General features: G+C 41.6%; 1 long non-coding RNA gene across 4 annotated transcripts in view; it reads right to left on the reverse strand.

Moving 5' to 3' along the window:
• LOC103162926 overlaps positions 1-16869 on the reverse strand; it is a 125509-nt gene that overhangs the window by 45247 nt on the left and 63393 nt on the right. For 2 of the 4 annotated variants that reach the window (XR_004769736.1, XR_003485109.2), the window contains one exon: positions 10214-13197. The exons of 1 other annotated variant lie outside the window; for it this stretch is intronic. This is a non-coding gene — a long non-coding RNA (uncharacterized LOC103162926). Of the gene's footprint in view, positions 1-10213; positions 13198-16869 lie in introns of those variants that run through there. One more of the 4 variants, XR_004769738.1, reaches the window with a different exon arrangement.

The following is a 16869-nucleotide window of genomic DNA, read 5'->3' on the forward strand; positions in this document are numbered from 1 at the left end:
AAGTCTCAAACACAATATTAAGTATGGCTATGAATTACAAAATGTTCACCTCAATAAATTCTGGAAATTTTAATACCACCCATCATTCTGTTTCTTCCAAGCCAGTTCTTGTCACATCCAAACATCTCTGCAGATGTTCAAAAGCTCCAAATAGTCACACAGAATGAGAGAGCTTACGCAATTCATATTCTCTCTGTGTTTTCTCATTCACTCATGTGATCACTGTGACTTTCTAATCTGTTGCTGTCACTGGATAGAAGGTAAAATGATGGTGACTTGGGGGCATGAGACAACACCTGACAGAGCAGGCAAACTCCAGAAAGCCCCAACTCTTACACAAGTATAGCTTTGAGTTCACATGCACCAGAACTAGTTGTACATCCCAAAATTCTACCAATTAGCCTTCACATAAAATGCTGTTTTAGAGTCAGTGGGATGGCTCAGTGGGAAAAAGCAATCACCACACAAACCTGAGGATGCCTAATATGCTTGGTGGATGGGGAGAACCAACTCCTCAGAGGTTGTCCCCTGGCCTCCATATGTTTGCTGTGGTAGTAACATGAGCATGTGCTTGCATGTGTGCAAGCACACACACACACACACACACACACACACACACACACACACACTAATAATAATAATAATAATAATAATAACAATGATCTAAAAATACTGTTTTAACTCTTAGAAATGCAAAATTGGACTCCAAATATGGAGACCCCTCAAGATGCTAAAAATATATCTACCCTGTGACTCAACTATACTACTCCTTGGCATAAGTCCAAATAACTAGATATCCTACAATTGAGATACTTGCTCAGTGATGTTCATTGACAGTCTGTTCACAATAACATAGAAAGGGAGACAACCTAGATGTCCAACAACTGATAAATGGATAATGAAAATGTTTACATATTTACAATGAAATTTTATTCAGCTACAAAGAAAAATGGATTCATGAAAATCACAGGTGAATGGACGGAACTGGAGAATATTATGCTCAAAGATGTAACCTAGACACAGAAAGACAAACACCGTATGTTCTCTCTTATTTGTGGATACTAGAGACTAAGTTTTAGGTCTGAGTGTATAGCAGTAGAAGCCAGGAAAGTGAAAAGGACCATTGGAAAGAGGAAGAGAAGGAGCCCAAGAGAGAACAATGTGATACAGATGCTGTGAAGAGAGACAGGGGAAGTTTGGGGAGGGGGTTAACTGGAGAGGTGAGAGGAAAGTTAATTCAGAGGGGAAGGGAATAAATAACACTAAGGATATTTGCAAAGGCCATAGGAAAATGTATTATTTTATAAGCTTACTTAAAAACACACTAGAGCAGTGGGTTCCCAACTTTCTAATGCTGTGACCCTTTAATACAGTTCCTCATGTTGTGGTGGTCTCAGCCATAAAATTGCTTCATTGCTATTTCATAGCTGTAATTTTGCTACTGTTATGAATTGTAACGTAAATATCTGATACTCAGGATATCTGATATGTGTCCACTGTGAAATGGTTTTTTGACTGCCAATGGAGTCATAATCCACAAGTTGAGAACCACTGCACTAGAGAGAGAAAGAAGGAAGGGAGGGATGAAGAGAAGGAGGGAGGGGATGACAGACTTTTAATGTAATTATTCAATATGTTAGGATAATGCTCCCTCAAGGAGCTATAGACTATCTAACAAAACCTTAGTGCCAGGCAGCGATTAACTCCCTTCAAGATGTTGGTCAAAGGGGGTCCAAGAAACACCCAAAACAATACATCTTCTTTCCATTGCTCTCGATTGCCAGCCAGAACCTGAAAGTAGACCCTATTACTAAAGACATCACCAACTTCAATCATAGGACTTGGGGAAGGCAAGTTGCCTCTGACCTGGAAGTCTCTTTCCTGAAATCTAAACACTCACGGTTTTGGAAGGTGCTATGAAAACTGCCAAGGGAGAAAAATTAGCAACAGTTCTGTGGTGTTTGAAAGAAAATGGCCCCCAAGGGGAGTGGCACTATCAGATGTGGCCTTGTTGAAGTGAATATGGCCTTGTTGGAGGAAATGTGTCACTGTGGGAGTGGGCTTTGAGGTTTCCTATGCACAGGATACTGCCCAGTGTCTCTGTCAACTTCCTGTTGCCTGTAAGATGTAGCACTCTCAGCTCCAGCACCATGTCTGCCTGCAGGCTGCCATGCTACCCTCATGATCATGATGGACTGAACCTCTGAAACCATAAGACAGCCACCCCAATGAAATGTTTTCCTTATAAGAGTTGCCGTGGTCCTGGTGTCTCTTTACAAAAAAAAAAAAAAAAACCTAAGGCAAGTCTTTTACATCTGTAAAGCCTGAGCACCAACAAGAGATCCTAATGGTGCCATAGTAGCACTTGTTATTCAGGGGCAACCAACAGCTGTCTAACTGGAGCTTAAGCCTGATAAGTTGGTGGGAACTTGTGCCTGGTGTGGTAAACCTAGCTAAGAACCTGTGACTGGAGAGGTCATAGGCCTTAGAGGAAACCATATTATCAAAGTAATACAATTTCCAACTGGCTTTTTAAATAGTTACCCTTATATATAGGTGCTACTCTCACCCACTCAACAAAAAAGGTTCTTTTTGCAGGAGATGGAGACTATCGAGAGCTCTGTAACCGGTCAAAATTTAGAGACTAAGTTCCCACCTCCAAATGGGTCATCTACCATACAACCCCTACACCTATGGGTCAAGTAACATCTCAGAAGACAAGGCAGAAAGACTGCAAGGGCCGGGGGACCAGGATAACTACTGCATGATAATTTCTTTTGAACAGAATGGGGATGTTACTACCATGAAATCTCAGCAATATGGCTGCCTTCACAAAACCTGCAAAAAAAAAAAAAAATACCAACTGACAAGTCAAAGTGAACTCAGGAAAATTTCAAAAGGTCCACCCTTAGATAAAAATCTGTAGGCAATCAATGGCTGCTGAAAGAGGGAAAAATCAATGTTTAGAGCTTTCTTTTCTTTTCTTTTTTTGTTTTTTGACCCAAATTCTAAGGGATGAACCCTAAATACATGCAAATAAGGCAACACTTATTAGACTAAGTAGGCTGTGTGTGTGTATGTGTGTGTATGTATGTATGAACAAAACAAAATATAGAAGAGGTTACAAATTTGATGGACGTGGGGAGAGTGTTGGAAAGAATGCAAATATTTCATATTCATGTATGAGATCCTCAAGTTAAAATAAAAATACTGTTTTGGAGAATGCATTGCTTTGAAGTGCCAACTTAAAACTGACACTGATATTATGAAAATACCACCAAAATGCCATTGTTTTAAAACTTAACCATCAAAAATTAGGGCTGAGGACAGGAGCATTTCTTGGAACCAATGCCGTTTTCTTAGATTCTGTTGCTGTTTCAAATTCTTTATACACAAAGACACTTCTTTATTGAATGTATCCAAAATGCACCATTCCAATAGCCTTGACCTCAAGTTTTGTCAAAACTCTGTGCACCAAAATATGCAAACAACTACTCATGATCATCAAAAACTTGAAATAACCTTAATGTCCATCAAGAGAATTCTCAAGTAGCTCAGAGTACAGTTAGGAAGAAACAGGTCCCATTTATATCTAACACCCAGTCTTTTGCCTGAGAAATGGTAGGCAATCAGAACTCATGAGGTAGCTGATTGATTGATTGATTGATTGATTGATTGATTGATTGATTGATGAGTAATGCATGGCATATTCTGAGCCCTGAGAGCCTATCATCTGGGAGCCATTTCATCACTCCAAAGTCACTCTGTTGTGATCTATAATGTACATTTTTGTTGTTTCATTCTCAAAGGCAACCTTATTTTTCTCATTTCCAAAATCTGTGAGGATCATCACTGAATGCCTAAATACTGACAATATCTGAGTGGCTGGCATATTGATTTACTCTGAGAACTCCTAGATTAATGGAACAATAATAATGATTAGCATTTATCGAGTGAGTCTCTTTGCAGGCACCATTCTCTGAGCCCACAGGAAACCTCTTCAACATTCACACAGTAACATGAACTAGGCACTAGTATTATCATCAGATAAGGGAAACTGAGGCACAAAAGGTGACCTTTCAAAAATGCACATAACTGGTAAGTGGTAGAACTAGATTCAAAGTCCCAGCCACAGTGTGTCACACTGCATTAAATACTCGGAGCTGAAAATTAGAGTAATTAATCACAGCTCACACTGAGGATGGGTTGAGAAGCTGAACAGCAAGTTCCCAGTCTCATGGCAAAGGAAGACTAAGCTGATGGGCCCCACGTGGGGCCTGGGAAGGCAGGCTTCAAAAAGTCAGTGCCCATGTGGGCTTCAATAAAGAACCCTTCAGATCCCGCCCTTTTCCTGTGCTGGGTAATCACAGGATTTACCTGAAGGAGCCAGGATTGTGTCTCTTGTGATCCTGGCTGGGGGCTCAGAGCACCCGTTGCTACTGGAGTCATCTATAATTAGAGGATTAGGCCATCTCACATTTGGGCTGACTGCAGGCATCCCTGACAAGCATCAGTCTTACGGATGGATATGGATGTCTCTGTGGTTGTGGCTCCATGTAGAGAGGGATGGGACTTCAGAAAAACAGGACAGGAAATAAACTGCAGAAGCCTTTCAGGCTTTCATTTCTGACTGCTCAGGCTTTGTGGCCCTGTTTGAACATTTCATGCACCAGAGATCTGTAGCCATGCCCCTTTTTTCCTCTGCCATTCTGCAGACGGGCTGAAGCCCTCATCTCTGCAGTCCTTCCTGCACTGCACTGGATTATCGGGCCAGGAACAATGACAATTCTTACCATAGGCTTGTCTGGCATAAGGATTTCTTCCAAAGCGACCATTCTTTTCACCAGCTCCTCTTCGGATATTAGCTTCTGAGCTGGGGTTGATGTATACAATCTGTATTCACACAGCCTCTCTGAGGTCCCAAGAACTGACCCTTAGATGTTCAGCCATCTATGGGTTTTTGAAGCCACTCTCTGATGGTCCTCTTGCTCCAGAGAGCTCAGGAAGCAGGAGACAGCCCACTAGCTGCCCATTAGCCAAACTTCCCAGTCTTCAGTGTCTACTTATTACAGAAGAACAGATACTAGAGAGATGACTTCTGATCAAACTCTCAGAAGTTGATATTGCCAACATCGACTTAACAGGTTTCACTCTGACACCAGCAGTGACTTTAACAAGTTTGAATGATGTTTTAGCCATGCTTTCTACCTGTCCCATGCACAGGGAAGGGCAAGTCCTCCTCAGCTGTCATAACATGCTGTGGGTGTTGACCTATTTCTGAGTAATTGGAGTGATTCCCCCACCTAATCCTCACTAATGGCTGTATAGTTCCAGGACAAACCAGCCAAAGCATAGAGAATCACCATTCAGATAAAAACTGGGTTTTCTTGCACGAGCCTTTCCCATCCCACATCTCCCCAGGCTCCATAATTGACTAAGTCCATGTAAGTGTGCTTCCTAAACTCACTCAAAAGCTCCCACTTTTTGTTGCTGTTATCAACACTCTAGTCTAAGCCACCAGCTTAGCTCAGGTAAATGTCTAGTCATCCAAACTAGAACGCCTGAATAGGTCACCGACCCCAACACCCAGCCCTTTCTGCTTAGATGTTAGGATTCTTTCCCTTTGCTCTTGAAATGTGGACATGCCTTCGAGTTAGCCCATGAAACCCTCATGGCAAGGTTCCCACTGATACAGAAGGTCATACCGGCTTGAAGCTTTCCTAATTACCACCTGTTTTCTCTCCAAAACTGTAGTGAGGTTACATTACCACCAGTGGTAGTTAAAAGTCAAATGAGAGAATGATTTTGTAACTTCACCATCATCGCCACTATTGTATACCAAAAAATAAAAATAAATAAATAAATAAATAAAAATTAAAAAAAAACCTCAGAGCCTATATAATGATTTAACCGACATTATGTCTTTACATCCATAAAATAATATAACTTGAGGCAATTTCAAATTAATCCAGGAAATGTGGCAGCAGGTTCAGCTCTGCCAGCCATGTAACTGCACAAAGACTCAGTTGGGATGTAATTACAAACCATGGCTTCCTGGGCCTCCTGCAGACCTGCAAGTGGGTGTGTCTGCCGCCATACTGAGCCTTGCAATTTCAGTGTCTCTAGGGCAGCCAGCTGGAGGCAGCCTTCTGCTTTGTAGAAAGACGTCCCTGGATGTTTCTTTCTTCAGTATAGAAGAGTGGTTGCTGTCCTTTTTCTTGATTTAACTCTTCAATAAATTATTCTGAGGCCACAGTTCTTCCAAATCCCTACCATTTTTCCACGGTTAACTCTGAGTAAGATCAGCAAATTGTGTGGTCTCTGGTCTGAGAGTAGAGGTACATGATCCAGATACACCCCTGTTTAATTGTCTAACCATTTATCCTGTTTAATCTAGATCCTGGGCTCAGCTTCAACCTGCTTAAATCCAATTTTCCATGGTTCTCTCTCTCTCTCTCTCTCTCTCTCTCTCTCTCTCTCTCTCTTGAATGCATGGGGTGGGTAGTGCATATATGCATGCTCATATGTGTGTGAATATACATGTGGGGGCAGTCATGTGTCTGTCTGTCTGTCTGTGTCTGTGTGTCTGTGTGTGTGAATGTATAGGCCCAAATTTGACATCAAATGTCTTCCTTGATCACTCTCTGTGGTGACATTTTATTTGTACAGAGGGCAGAGATAGCCACCAGTTAACCGTAGAGTTCTGGAGGTCTATACAGACAGACCGAAAGTAATAAGGCAGGAGGAGATAGGAGCTCAGACTCCTTTTCAGCTGGGAAGTTGAGTAGGTAAGGTGACTATGGTTTTGCTCCTTTGTCTCTCTGATCTCTCAGCATTTTCCCCTGTATCTGACTCCAGACTTTTATAATTAAGACCAATTAGAACTCATGTTACAACTCTGCACTTCATTGACTAAGGCAGGATCTCCCACTGAGCCTGGACTTCACCAACTCTGATTAACCTAGCTAGCCAAACACTGAATTAAGTACCAGAAGATCAACAAAGAAAAGGCCAGCAATGATCCTTGCTTTTATGATTGCAGCACAAAATAAGTTTGGAAGAAAACAGGGCCTCGACATAGCATGTGACTTACTAAAGACCACAATTCTGTCCACCTCTGACGTCAGAGCCTCACCTAGGAGGGGTCCTGAGTTATCCACAGAGTATATGCTGAGCTCCCCAGAGATAACGTCCCAAGCAAGATGGAACTTTCTCAGTTTCATGACTTTAGTTCCCAAGAGGGTTCTATTTTTTCCTCTGCTTTTAAATTATTTTCCTAGTCCCTATGGTTGATTATATTATTGACTTCAACTTGTCACCTCCTCTTGAATTTATGCCAGTCCCTCAGTGACCAAAACTAGTCCTGGAAGATCATGAATTCAGCCATGTGACTTTTCTTAGTCAATCAGATATCAGCAAATATGGTGTAAGCAAAAACAGTGGTCTGCTTTGGTGGGCACAGTTTTACACTCTTGGGTCATTACTATGATGGACTCATGCCCCAAGGAGACCACTAGAGGGGGCATGAAAGGCACCTGGAGTGCCTAACCTGTGACCTGGAGTTGGGCCTGCCAGACCTAAATTAGTCCAACAAGCTCACCGACAGGTGCAAGCATGAGAACGGATGTTTGAAGCAGTGGACTTCGGTGCTGTCTTCCACAAAGGTGATGAGAACAGTCTCCTGCAACTGCTGTAATCATCCCTGAGCCTCTCATCACTAAAATGCTCTTAAGTTTCCCTCCAGAAATGAAAACTAAACAATGGCAATGCCTTACATTTTTTCAAGGGAACCTGTCCCTCCAGGGAGCTGTCACAAACGGGATATCTTTACTGCAGCCAGAGTTATCGCTCTTCCTGTATTTAATTGGTAAAACTGCTGTCTCTACTCCCTTCATACTTTCTCTCTCCAACTAACAGTGCATGATTTTCTAGGTTCTTCCCTGAAGAGTAATGGAAGACAGCATTGCTTCAGAGCAACAAGTTTGCATTTTTAAGCATGACTTTGAGTTTTGTAACTCTCTCTCTCTCTCTCTCTCTGTGTGTGTGTGTGTGTGTGTGTGTGTGTGTGTGTGTTTCCCTCGGTGTGTGTGTAAGAGAAAGAGAGAGTGTTATCATGTACAGGTATGTGTTTAACAACTGAGACATCTCTCCAGCTCCACAACTCTGAATTTTGTTAGCTGTGTGACCTTGAACTTTAGGGTAATTAAAAATTGCTGACAGTCATTTTATTCATTGGGAAAATGAAATATTACCTATCTCAAATGAGCTAAAATTATATGTATGAAAATCTTGACTCTGGACTCAGCTGTGGTATTCAGCGTTAAGTTGTTGTGTGTGTATAGCACTTTAATGTTGCTTTACAACTGTCATTAATTTGTGGGGTTTATTTCTTACTCTTCTTTATAGATGTAAACTTATTCCATATACTTATGGGTTTCACAAATATTTTTGTTGAAGTTCATCATGTCCTTTGACCATAATCACCTCAAATGCCCCCCTCTTCCTCCACCTCCCACAGATTCCTTCCCTCCTCCAGCAAGCCACACTTTTACTTTCATGCCATTATGTATGGCATGTCATATACATTTATGGAGATACATTACATATAAAAATGATTTTATGTAACTAATTAGACCCTAGGAACCACAAGTGATGGGAAACTTGTGTGACATTTGCCTTTCTGTATCTGGCATTTTTCACTCAATGTGAGAATCTCCATTTACGTCAGCAAATAAGATTTCCTTCTTTATGATTGAGTACAACTCCACTTTATATTGTATATGTTTATGTATGTATATCTTCTTTATCATTCATCCACTCTTGGGCACCTAGACCACTTCCTTAACTTGACTATTGTGAACAGTGCAGCAATAAACATGGATGTGCAAGGGTCTCAATGGCACATTGACCTTCAGGTCTGTACCCAAGACTGACCAAGCTGGGCCAAGCGGGCCATATAATTATTCTATTTTTAGTTGTTGAGGAGTCTTCAGAGTTGCTACTTTATACTCCCTCATCAGTATAAAGGTTCTCCTCCCTTCCTCACCCCCACCCCCCACCCCTGCACACATCTTTACCAGCATCTGTTGCTATTTGTTCTCTTACTGATGGCTATTATGACTGTGTCAAAAATAAAGTCTCAGTGGGATTTGATGTGCACGCCGATGGTGGCCAAGACTTTTGAACATTTTTAATATGTTTATTTCACATTTGTACTTCATCTTTAACATCTTCATCTTTTAACATCCCATCAATGGGATGTTGCCACTGTTACTGTTTTGGTGTTTCAGTTTTTGAGTTGTATGTTCAAGCTACTAATCCTCTGGCAGAGTTACTTTAGAAAAGTGTTCTTCCATCCTGTAGGTATTCTCATCATTAAATTGCTTCCTTGGTTGTAGACATTTTTTTTTTAATTTCATGCAATCACATTTGTCAATTCTTAGTTTAATTTCCAGGGCTATTGAAATCTTTTTCAGAGAGTCCTTCCCCAGGCCTACATCTTGAAGTGTTGTTACCTTTGTTTATTTGGATGGATGGATGGATGGATGGATGGATGGACGGATGGATGGATGGATGGGTGGGTGGATGATGTTGATGTGTCCTAAAACTTTGCTGGAAATGTTTATCCATTCTAAGAGTCTTCTGGAGTAATCTTCGGGGTGTTTTACATGTAGAATCATATCATCTACAGATAAGGATGATTTGGCTTCCTCCTATCCTATTTGTGTCTTTTGGGGGGGGACAGGATTTCTCTGTGTAGCTTTGGAGCCTGTCCTGGCACTCACTCTGGAGACCAGGCTGGCCTCGAATTCACAGAGATCTGCCTGCCTCTGCCTCCCGAGTGCTGGGATTAAAGGCGTGCGCCACCAACACCCTATTTGTGTCCTTTTACTTCTTTCTCTTGTCCTATTTCTCAGGTTAAGATTCCAAGGACTATATAAAAGTGGGAGTAGAGAAAGCGAAAACCCTTGTTTCAACTCTGATGTTAGTGGAAATGCTTTGAACTTCCCCCCATTTGGTTCAGTGCTTGTTGTAGGTTCCCTGCAACAATTTCATTACATTGAGATATGCTGCTTCTCTTCCTAATTCCTTCACAGCTTTTATCATGAAGAAATGTTAGACTTTCTCAAAGACTTTTTCTGCATCCATTGAGATGAGATGATTGTAAGATATTTTTCCTGTTGCTGTGATAAAATACTCTGCCACACACAACTGGAGAAAGAAATCATTTTTATTCAGCTCACCGTTCAAGGGTACAGTTCACCATGGGAGGGAAGTCAAGGCAGAAGCTTGAAGCAGCTGGTCACATGGCACAAACAGGACACGGAAAGACAAATGTGTGCCAGTGCTCACCTTGTTTGCTTTACTTCTTATAGCCCAGGAATCCTGGACAGGGATGGTCCTGCCTGCAGTCAAGATGTGTCTTCTCACATTAGTTAACATAGTCAAAATAATCTCACACAGGCCTGCCCAGAGACCCATCTCCAAGGTGATTCTAGACTATCAAGTTGACAATTAACACCAGCCATCAAAATATTTCTTATGTGATATATTACACTTACTTAGTGATTTGCATTATTGAAACTTCCCTGCAATGTGGGAATATAGCCCACTAGGTCATGATGAAACGTTTTACTGTTTAATTCAGTCCGGAGGTATTTTATAGAAAACTTTTTCATCTATGTTAATCAGGAAGAATGGCCTATCATTTTCTTTTGGTGTTGTTGCTGTTGTATCCTTGCCCAGGGATAAAGCTTCATAAAATGACCTTGGTGGTATTCTTTCCTTTTCTATTTTATGGAATAATGTGAGGCCTTTTAGTGTTAGTTCTTTAAAGTTTTGGTAGAATTCAGCAGTGAACCCACCTGGACCTGGGCTTTCTTCATTTGGGAGACTGTTAATTACTACTTCAATACCATCACATTATACAATTGTTGAGTGCTTGCAGCCTTTTGTTTTAATTTTGGTAGGTCATATATAGAGAGAGAGACTTATTCATTTCTTCTAACTAATAAAAGAGGACCTGAATAAAACACATAAACAAGATTGAAAGGGGACATGAAGTTGGGGGTGTGGAGCCAGAGGAATTGGGATGAGAAGTAGGGAGAGGGTATATATAATCTAAGTACATTGTATGCATGTATAAATTATCATCAAATATTTTTAAAACTCACATTACAAACCAAAATAAGGCAGACATCCAATGTCACTTTCATCTTCCACATTTGCATACACATCTACCTACTTGTGCATGAACATACACACGCATGCATACACACCAAACACATAAATATACGCATAAATGGTTTCTTGACACTGATTCGAAAAGCAAAGGATTTTCATAACACCTACATGACATGCAGATCCAAGATTCCTGTCTGGTTGGACTGCAAATCCATTCTGTGATTAACACAGGGCTGGTTGCATTTTAATCTGCTTTCTCCCTTTGGTCTCCTCCCCTCCATCCATCAGAAGGAGTGCCATGGAGCTTTGGGCATTTTCACTATTTCTCTTCCCCACCCCCTTTTCTCCCCTCACCACCCCTCATCTCTCCTCTCTCTCTCCCCTGCATGCTAGACAAGCATTCCAGCACTGATCTATACCATCTCAACCCTCTCCTTTACTTTTTATCTTTAAACCAGGACTCTCATTAAGCAGCCCAGGCCTGAACACACTCATGGCCCAGGGAAGGCCTTGACCTTGTGATCCTCCTACCTCAGTCTCCCAATTAGCTGAGGTTAAAAGCTCACACAAATACAGATCCAGCTTCGAAGACTCTTAGAAGATAATAGATGTGAAGTGCTAAGGCCACCCCATATAGGAATTACCTCTGGAGAACTCCTGGAAACAGAATAGAAACACAGCTACTGATACAACACAAGAAAAATCCCCCGTTATAACAGAAGAGCTAATAAAGTGTGCTAGAAAATTATAGAATAGGAATTATCAACAAGACTTTCTTCATAACTGAGAATCAGAGAGTTATTAAAAATGAAAAGATTATTTGGGTATCCTTTTTTAAAGTCACCTGTCATGAACCTGTGCATGAAGTATTTGTAGGGAGGAAGCATGATCAAAATATATTGCATGAAATTCTTTTCAATGAGCAAAATAAAAACAGAAAGTCGTCAACTTTAAGGAAATAAATGTCAGATATATAAAGATAACAAACTTTTCGATACTAAACTCATGGAACTTAAAGTGCCTCAGGCCCTTCCTGTAAAACCCAACTGATCAAGAATGGGTGGAGGGGCTATGTCAGGCCACAGGGCAGACTTCAAAGACCACAGTCTTGTGGGGAAAGAATTGAGGCACAGATAACACAACATGAAGCCAAGCAACAGAAATCTGCAGGCTGTGGGAACTGAGGGGAAGCCCAGTGAATTCATCTTGGAAAATAATGTGCAAGAAAATCCAGAAGACCAAAGCCAAACCACAATGTTTAAAAAAAAGATGGATTCAAAAAGACAGAAACTATGGTCCAAGGATAGTTAGGGGTAGCAAATTCATTTAATGATAGATATGAGACTAAACCAAGGTAATTATAGAATTATAACTATCAAATAGAAATAATTTATACTATGACTCTTCTAGACATTACTGAAAACTCAAAAGATGAGGAGAGTGGGAAATGAGGTGAGAGGAAGATTAAAAGTTTTAATTTCCTTATCTTTCACAGCAGAGAATCGATCAATATGTCTAAAATTAAATGTGGATCTTTAAAAAAAAACCTATAGCTTTCTTAATTTTTTATAATCTTTTTTGTAACCTTAGGGAGATACTTTTAGGATCTAATATCTCTTCAGTAAAAACACATTATCTGAAGTTCCATAATTCCTTTGGTTTTTTCTTTAGTGTCTTTTCCTTCTATTCTTCAAGAAAAATTCAGTTTAGGGCTTTTTTCATTTTTCTAAAAGTAGAGAGTAAGAACCCAATTTTTATAAAATTATTCTGCATTTTTTCATTCCATTCACATAATTAAGGAGCTACCTGGGGAGGCATGGAGCTATTAATACCTCAGTCAGTAAAGTGCTTGCCCCACCAGTGTGAGGCCCAGAGTTTGAACCCCAGCACCCACATAAAAAGCTGGGCATAGTAAGGTGGTCTTCTGTAATCCTAGGGCAACCACAATGGAGACAGGAGGATTCCTGAGAGTCACTGACTATTCTGCACGCCCCAGGTCCTGTGTTAGAGAACCTGTCAAAAAAAAATATGTGGATCACTAATGAAGAAGGGCATTTGAGGCTGACCTCTGACCCCAAGGGTCACATGTGCACTCTTGCACACAAACACATACAGAAGGAACCACCTGAAATGATTTTTGCTTGAAATTACTAAACTACTAGGCAGTAGAATTTGTAAAGTAGTTGTTCTCTTTGTAATTGTTTGTTTCTTTCCATAGTTTTCTTCCCTTGGGGAGCCAGGGGTGAGGGCCATACATACAATAGGCATATGCTCTATTCCTGAAATACATTCCCCGGCCCTGTTTATATTTTATTCTGAGACAGGTTCTGAGATAACCGTGTGAAGAAGCAAAGGCTAACAGAGGAAGGTGAGAGGTCTTGTGGGCTACAGATGGACTGGACCAGGACAACTAGTACCAGCCTCCCCAGGCCTTAGGCCACCCGGCTCAGAAGAGCTATCACAAGACAACAGTCACTGTATGACCCCAGAAGAGATGTTATAAAATGCTGTCTACTGAAATCAGCTCAAATTTCTGCCCACCAGTTAGTGGTGTCCCCACATTCAGGGCACATCTATCTCCTTTAGTTGCTACCTATGTGGTGATTATCTCTGTAGGTGCCCTCATAGACACACTCAGAAGTGTGTGTTACTAATCTCCTAGGTGTCTAAAATACAATCAGCCTGACAGGTGTTCAACTACATGAGTCTATCCATGACAGTTCTCATTCAATACTCTTACTCTTAACGTGAACACAGTGATATCCTTATGTAAAATGGGTAGACTTCATAAGCTGGTCCAGCTTTCTGAGCAAGGGATTGCATGAGCTTAACTTTACCCACTTGGTCCCTGAAATACAGATCGTCCTTCTCCCAAAAGCACCTTCTAGTCCCCTCCTGGCATCAGGCATATATTGTAGCCCAATAAGCCAGGAAGAGCCCAATGGCTATAATATCAATACTTGGTTATTTTTCCCAGTTCTGTGGGCAGGCTGGCAGCTCTTTGCTGGTCTCATCTGGACTAACCCATGGAACTGCATTCAGAAGGGGAGGTTCTCTTGATGCTCAAGTGTTTGGGAACAGTGAGACTAACTGGGCCACTCTTCATCCTGCACCTTCAAGGAGACCATGCAAAACTGGGCTCCCACAAGACAGAGACAGCATCCAAGACAGCAAGGCCAAATACATGAGCATTTACTAAGTTGCTGCTTGCTTTAAGGATGCAGGGGCCCCATTGACCAAAGTATAACCAACCAGGCAACCAGAGGTTGCAGGGGTCTCCAAACCATCTGCTATCCAGGTGGACAGGCCATGCCTTTTGTGCCTCTTGTGTCTTGATTCCTAGTCCCAGTCTAAAGTGTGATGGGCCTACAAATAGTTGACTAAATAGATAAATGAGCAGGTGTGTGAGTGAATCAATTAACGGGAATAGGAGAGCTGAAGGGACATGGGATTCTTAGCCTAGAGCTGTCCTCAAATTTGAGTTTTCTTAGAATGTTGAGGAGGCCTGCTGCAGCACCGCTTGCTACAAATATAAAGGAGGAGGGGCTGGAGGGCCTACATGCTAATGACTTCCCAGAGGAGGCTCTTGTGGCTGATTAGAGACAGTATTATAAGAATCTGGCCAGGAGAGAAGGTCCAGTAAGGAAGTGCTGTCACAGAACAAGAAAGGCCTTAGGGGAAACAAACCAACTCATTCTGCAGGGCTGCAAGTATGGAATTTGGAGAGCTCCCTGGAGGTAGGTTTTTGACTCAGCATCAAAACATTTTCTACCAGGCTGAAGAGATGGCTGGGCCATTTACAGTACCTGCTACTCTTGCAGAAGACCCAAGTTCAGCTACCAGCACCCACGTGGTGACAATTCACAGCTGCCTATAACTCCAGTTCTAAGAGACCCAAGGCTCTCTTCTGACTCAGCAAACACCAGGCACAGATGTGCACATAGACATACATGCAGGCAAAACACTCATACACATAAAAGAAAAGTAAATACATCCTTATTTTTTTTCTATTAACTTGGTGTGTGATAAATTTGCTGGTCCCCTCCAGCCTCCTCTGCCTCTTCCCCTGCCTGGCCTTCATGTATTAACTTGCTGCTTCCAGGTCCTAGAGCAAGTTTGCAACCCTGTCTGTGAATACAGACTTTGCATTTCCACAATCAGAAACTTCTCTCCCAGAAACCAAACGTCAGCATCTTCCTGAACATTATGAGAGGGGAGAAAATCGGTCTCTAGAATTGTCCATTTGTCTCATTTTGTGCTAGGATATTATGATGAGTTTTAGCTCTGATAAGCAAAGTAATGTACATCTGGTCATTTCGGTGTATTTATCCCTTGCCACTAATTTCCGATAAGAATGTTTTGGAAACATCAAGTCCCGTTTTAACACGACGCTATTTTTGTTTCTCTGTGGAATTATATGGACATCCCTAACAGTTTTGCTTTTGAACAGGGTGCCACACAGGAAATGCTGATGACACAATTTCTTAACACATGCCGAGGACGCAGGTTACACTGAAGCAGATTCTGCCGGGGCTTTCTGGAGTGGCTGTTTAAAAGTTAAGTTTCTGCTAATGAAACAGCGAGAGAAAGGGGCTTTGCTTTGCTAGGCACCCCAGCTTGTTCCTCTTTGTGGCTTTTGATGTTTCCCTCTCCCTCCTGTTATCAGAGTTTCCTACTCATCTCAACTTGATGACATGTTGCTGAGACAACTAAGTCGCTAACCTTCTTAACTTGGCTTTTGTTGCGCTTCGTGTGCTTAGGAGGGATATTTCCATTCCTCTCAGAATGCCCCGTCTGCTCTGGGGAGGGCTGTTAGATGTGGAGGTGGAGAACAAGGGATGCTTTTTAAGTGTTTGCTATTCAAATCGCTGTTTTGCTCTGTTTAAGCCCGTGGTTTGTGTGATGGGGCGGTAATGGAAGCTCCCCTTGCAACCTATGGTCAGGATTAGCTTATTCAGTAATGTGCTAGCTCCTAACCAGACTCTTCTAGGGGAAGGGAACAGCCTGAGGAGGAAGCAAGCGCGAAGTTTCTTTCGCCCTGCCTACTTTACTTTTCCTTTTTCTTCAAACTACAGAAAGTGGAGAGGCAGCCTAACTGCAAAATATTTACTCTGGGCAAGCCCTTTACCAGTTTACACATGTAAAATAAGATTTGGAACCGAACGAGGCCTACTGTGTTCACAACCTTGGCCTAGGTTAGTGCTGAGCAGGCCCCATATACTCCATCCTTTGTCTTTGTAATGACACAGGCATGCCTTTGCCCTGCCTGTCCCCACAGCCCCACACAGTGAGTGTTCACATAGCGAGTACCTCCTGCTTGGAAGTAAACCCAACCCCTAGAGCTGTCTGAACCCAGTCTCCAAGATTAAAGAGAGTTTTCAAAGCTGATGTTTGACTTTGTGCACAAAAACTCACCAAATCAAATCCAAAGCAGTACAGCGGATGGCTATGGTTTTGAAACAATTGTAGCCTATCTTCAAAGTATTTTATGTAGTTTTTTTTTTTTTTGAACGTTCAAGCAGATTGTTTTTCTTTGACTTATTATTTCTTTTACAATTGCCGTTTAACCTCTAACTCCATATGTGCCCTGATTTCCAAGCTTCTGGGGTTCCGTTTCCCACATCAGGAGACAGCCAGAAGAATCTTTTAGATTCACATTCATATTCCTCCTGTACACACACACAC

The sequence above is a fragment of the Cricetulus griseus genome, chromosome 4 (assembly GCF_003668045.3).
Source record: "Cricetulus griseus strain 17A/GY chromosome 4, alternate assembly CriGri-PICRH-1.0, whole genome shotgun sequence".
Classification (NCBI taxonomy): Eukaryota; Metazoa; Chordata; class Mammalia; order Rodentia; family Cricetidae; genus Cricetulus; species Cricetulus griseus.